This window comes from Triticum dicoccoides, chromosome 3B, assembly GCF_002162155.2.
Source record: "Triticum dicoccoides isolate Atlit2015 ecotype Zavitan chromosome 3B, WEW_v2.0, whole genome shotgun sequence".
In the NCBI taxonomy this organism is placed as follows: domain Eukaryota; kingdom Viridiplantae; phylum Streptophyta; class Magnoliopsida; order Poales; family Poaceae; genus Triticum; species Triticum dicoccoides.
In genome coordinates this window covers 53,131,329-53,136,933 of record NC_041385.1, presented here as the reverse complement: position 1 = coordinate 53,136,933, position 5,605 = coordinate 53,131,329, and the positions used below count along the sequence as shown (strand labels likewise).

Here is a 5,605-nt window from a genome sequence, read left to right as displayed (position 1 = left end):
CCTTTAAAAAAGTTCATGTATAAGCCTATTTGCTGCAGAATTTTAAGAGTTCCAATCCACTCCGGAATCACACCTGTAAAGTGATTCTCCCCCAATGATACAATAATCAGGTTGCGGAGGTTTTCAATGCCGGAAGGAAAATCTCCTGATAGTTGATTCTTCCCCAAGTATAGACGCTCGAGTTGGTTGGAAAGGTTACCTACCGAACTTGGTACATGCCCCGATAGACGATTGGAACCAATGGATAATACCAGAAGCTCACTACAGTTGCCTAAGCTGTCCAAAAACACCCAATCTTGCTTGCTATGTGCTTGGAGTTGATTATCTTCGAGATTCAACGCTGAGAGTTTTGTAAGTTTGCCAATCATGGTGGGCACCAATCCAGTGAAGTTGTTTCTTGACAAATCGATAATTTGAAGATTAGAAGCATTAGTGAATGAACTAGGAATGTGCCCTATAAAGAAGTTTCCACCTAATTCAAGTTTCTGAGAGTTTTGTAAGTTTGCCAATCATGGTGGGCACCTAATGGAAATCGTAGTTTTAGATGCATTAGTCTTTCTTTCTTTAGAATAAGGTGCTCTATCTTTTGATTTACGGGCCTAAGAGGCTAGCTAGGTTTAACATATATCTTAGGTTAGGCCGGAACGCACCCAGACCAGTGTGAGAGAGCCAAGTGAAGAGACTAAAAATGCGGGAAAAGGTCCCACCAGTCAGCGTGAGGAAGGCCGCGGCCGGTCAGGTGGGAGTCAATGGCGTCGCGTGAGTATGTGGGTGGGAGGAAAACGCGGGCGCAGGACCTCGCCGGCAGAGACTTCAGTGGCCGCCTCACCCACTTAATCTCATCATAATTAGTTAATTAATTAACCTCTTCAACTGATACGAGGGACCAAGTCTAATCCCTTCAGCAACACACATTTAGGATTGGAAAGATGAAGGCCCAAGTTCCTTTGCATTTCAGTGATCAAGTTTTTGTTTGGAAAGTTCTTAAAGTCATTAAGCAGCAGGTCATGAGTGAACTTTCAGGCATGTAGAAACAGAACAGAACCTCTGAAAATGTTCAGAGTTTTTTGTTTTTCTCAGATCCTGTGTTCTTGATGCAGTCCACCTTTAAAGGCGCAAAGCTGCTCGGCTCAAGCTTCTTCGATGCAGACTTCACAGGTAGCCTACTGTATTTGTTATTTATCTCCCCGGCGATCTTCCAACCAGTAGACACTAGAAAGACACTAGTTGGCGTGATGCTTGCCCAATGTACAAGTGTCGAGTCCGAATCTACGGTGATCAACTGCCTGTCTCTCTGACACTTATCTACTTATAAACGCTGATTTCTGGATGGTAAATGTGATAAAGGTACATAAGTAGCTGCATAGTAGGCAGCAGATCTTTTGGGTTCAGATTGATAAGCAGCCCATGCTTCTGCTGCTCTGAATTTTGCTTCCCCTTGCTACAAACCTGGAAAGTCACCCGTTCGGTTCAGTTACCATGACAAAAAACTTGTTTTTCTGTTTCTTCCTGGTGATCAAACTAGTCACTTCAAAGGGAGCAATTTTGGACTGTCACTAGAACATACTAATATTCCATCATTTTTATGATTGTTAGCACACTGTGTAACTACGGGATATGTTTTTACACTGATCTTGTGATGTGGCTTGCCATTGTTTCGTTGCGTAGGTAAATATAACAAACGCCAGCTTCGAAGGGCCGCTTGTGACAGGGAACACTTCTTTCGGAGGTTCCAACGTATATGGGGCAGGCAAATGCTACTACATGCTTATCTTCAGTTGCCGTCTCAACTCTCGACATATTTGGATGTGATCAATGTCAACGTATTGATGCAACAGAAGTACTGAATGTTCAGAATGTTTTTCTGAATCTGTGTTCCTGCTGCATCCTACTGATTTGCATTTGTTTCTTCATCTCCTCTCCTCAGAGATTCCAGCCAGCAGTAGACAAAAAACCAGACAATTTGTAGTGATGCTTGACCACTGTCAAGTGTCGAGTTCTGAGACAGTAAGTGATTTTATTTTTTTACTGTTTGGTGCTGAATTCAGGTGCAGGCTAATCTATCCGATGCCGACCTTAGAAAATGCAGAGTTCTAACTGGCGAATGTGACAAAGGTACGGTAGTAGGTAAGCATCAAACATGTCATAAGAGTTCAGGTTCAGAATAAGCAGTAACATGCTTGCGCTGATCTGAGTTTCAGTGCAAATCAGTGACCACCACACAATTTTTTTATTTTTTGTTTCTTTCTGGCCTACCATCCAAACTAGTACCTCCAGAGAGACTAAATTGGACTGTCACTGGAGCAGATTTAATAAATCATAACTGATGATTAGCATATACCCCCTGAATAACTGGATATGGTTTTACACCAATGTCCTTTTTTCGTTCTGTAGGTAAATTTAACAAATACCAACTTGGAAGGGGAACTTGTTGCAGGCATCAATTTCTTTCAAAGGCTGTAGACAAATGGTCCTCTGTTTCGTTATGTGGGTCAATTTGTTGCCATACTTGGATAGTGTGAGCCTGTCAAGCATACTTGTTGACTACAATGGAAACCAAATAAACTCCGGGTCAAGTCTGATTGATGCCTGGAAATGCTATTCGTTTTCCTTCTTCACTATCAAGGCTGACGCAGTAACACCGACAACGTGTGGATTTATAAATATGGGCCCCTTACATACACACTATGTGACAAATACCAACTATACAAAAACTACTTGTTCAGGTAGCTAATACTTCTAACATAGACGCTATGTGATAAAAGCCAATTATACAACAACTTGTCTATTCAGTTAGCATTGAGATAAGCATCCTTGATTCTATGTAGCTTGGCAGCCACCTCCTGCATGTTGATACGATCGCCAGGGGATGGCTTGGTGCAAGAAAGGCCAACGTTTAACATAGATAGAAGACATTCTGAACATTTTCCCTTCAAGGCCATTGGAGTTTCCTCCAACTCTTGTAGCAGTTGGGGGTCGACAATCTCCAATACCCTACCGGGGAAGCTGGCCTCTATAAAGTTCACAATGTTGAGGCCATCCTTAAACATGTCATCAGTCGGCCTTGTTCGAATGAATATCTCGAGGAGAACGACACCAAAGCTGTAAACATCCGCGGCAGCTGAAACTTGACCGCCCCCAGCATATTCTAAAGAATGAAAGGAGTGGAGTTATTTCGCATTCGCTGCTTAACATAGATGCGGAAAAAAAATGGTACAAACTTGAGACTAAAAAAAGACCATTACCTGGAGCGGTGTATCCAATTGTCCCCATTACTGCAATAGAAGAAGAGCTGGAGTTACCAAGAGATGAGATTGTGGAACCAACTTTGAATCTTGCCAGCCCAAAGTCTCCAACATGAGCTGTCATATTGTCATCCAAAAGAATGTTGCTAGGCTTCAGATCACAATGAATCATTGTTTCTTGGTTATTATGGTGTAGATACTCCAGTGCATCCGCCACGTCCACCACAATGCTTATCCTTTGAGCCATCATAATGAGGTTCAAATCTGAAGAGCATTCATAGTCTTGAGTTGAGTATAGTAGTTTATGTAAGTCTCCTCGTGGCATGAGCTCATACACCAGGGCCTTGAAATCATTGCCCTTAGAATCAATGCTCGAGCATGCAGTTAGAATAGGGACCAGATTGCGATGTCGCACATTTCTCAATGCATTACATTCTGCAATGAAGCTCTTGTGTGCTCCTCTTATCTCTAGGTTGAAGACTTTTATGGCAACCTCATTTTGGTCTTCAACTAGTTTTCCTTGGTACACAGAACTGTATCTTCCTCTACCAATCAAATTAGATGTCGAGAACCCCTCAGTTGCTCTGGTTAGGTCGTTGAAAGAAACTTTGGGGAATTTTGTAGAAAATGATGGCAGTGATATAGATTTGCTCATGTGTTTTCTTATCCATAGCAAATAGCCATATATGACTATAGAAACTGAAACAACACATGCTATTGGGATGACCACTTTGAGCACTAAAGATTCCTTGTGCCTAGTTGAATTTGAAGGCACAACAGAACAGGCTAGTATGTGTAACTCTTTTACCCCGCCACAAAGCCCTTGATTTCCGTTAATCCTCAAGGCAGTTGCATTCCTGAAGATCCCTTTTGTTGGAACATCTCCATTAAGATGGTTGAATGACAAATCTAGGTCCTCAAGAAGTTCCAGGCTGCCAAGAGATGCTGGTATTGACCCAGTTAAGTTATTTGTAGACAAATTCAAAATTTTGAGGCTGCTTATCTTGTCTAACGATGTGGGAATGCCTCCGCTGAAAATATTCGAATCTAACTCAATGCCTTCTAAGCTTTCACAATCACCCAATGTGTTTGGAATATCTCCGGATAGTTTATTTGATGAAACTCTCAATCTCACGAGTTGTTTGGCATTTCCAATGCCGGTAGGAAGTTGTCCATCGAGGCTATTGAATGACAAATCAATTCCAATTAGTGTTGGGATTCTAAAGATCTCCATTGGAACCTTGCCATGTAGTTCGTTGCGGGAAATGTCCAATATTTGAAGCATTGGAAAGTTTCCAAAGCTTGACAAGTAGGTATGTGACCAGTGAACTGGTTCAAGCGTAGGTAGAGAGCTCCCAATTGAGTCAAGTTTGACAAGGATGATGGGAGAGCCCCCGCAAAGAAGTTTTTGAATAAGCCTATTACCTGCACAGCTTTGAGAGTTCCAATCCACATAGGAACCACACCTGTAAAGTTATTTCGTCCCAATGCTACAAAAATTAGGTTGCGAAGGTTTGCTATGCCAGATGGTAAATCTCCTGATAGTTGATTGTTTGTCAAGTATAATTCCTGGAGTTGACTTGAAAGGTTACCTAATGAACTCGGTACATGTCCTGATAGATGATTATAACCCATGGAAAACATTTGTAGCTCTGTGTAGTTGCCTAAGCTATTCAAAAACTCCCAGTCTTCTATGTTGTGTGCTTGGATTTGATTATATTCAAGATTCAGACTCAAGAGTTTGGTAAGTTTGCCAATCGTGGTGGGCATCAATCCGGTGAAGTTGTTCCTCGACAAATCGAGAGCTTGTAGATTGGAGGCATTCGGGAATGAACTAGGAAGTTGCCCTAAAAATAAGTTGCCACCTAGGAAAAGTGTCTGGAGATTACCGAAAAAGGCTTTCGCCCCGCATTATAGATAAAGCAGACCGCCAAAGGACATACAACCACACCAAGTCCACACACACACACCCAAGTACCACAACAAAGTCATAAGGTTCTGCTGAGGGCACAGCTCAACAAGCCCAAAGAAAGAGAAAAAACAAAGCGAGACCCACGCCGGGGATTTAGTCAGGCTCCGGCGGCGGCGGCGGCGGCGGTGGCGAAAGGCGGACGGCCATCGAGCGAAGATCGGCGATGAAGGCAGAGATGGCGTCGTGCTCCAGGGGACGGCTAAGCGGCCGCCAAAGCTGCAGGAAACCCGAGAATTTGTAGAGAGCGTCAGTAGCACGACGGAGAGGGGTACGCTCGATCACAAGCTTATTACGAACAGTCCAGAGAGTCCAGGCAAGGACCCCAACCTCCAGCCACCTAATGTGGCGGGAGGACGAGGGGGACGTATGGAGTTCAGCAAATAAGTCG

At 43.2% G+C, this 5,605-nt stretch overlaps 1 pseudogene; it reads right to left on the bottom strand.

Moving 5' to 3' along the window:
* Positions 1–2,600: 2,600 nt before the first annotated feature.
* The window catches only part of LOC119274658, a 7,190-nt pseudogene continuing 4,185 nt past the window's right edge, over positions 2,601–5,605 (bottom strand).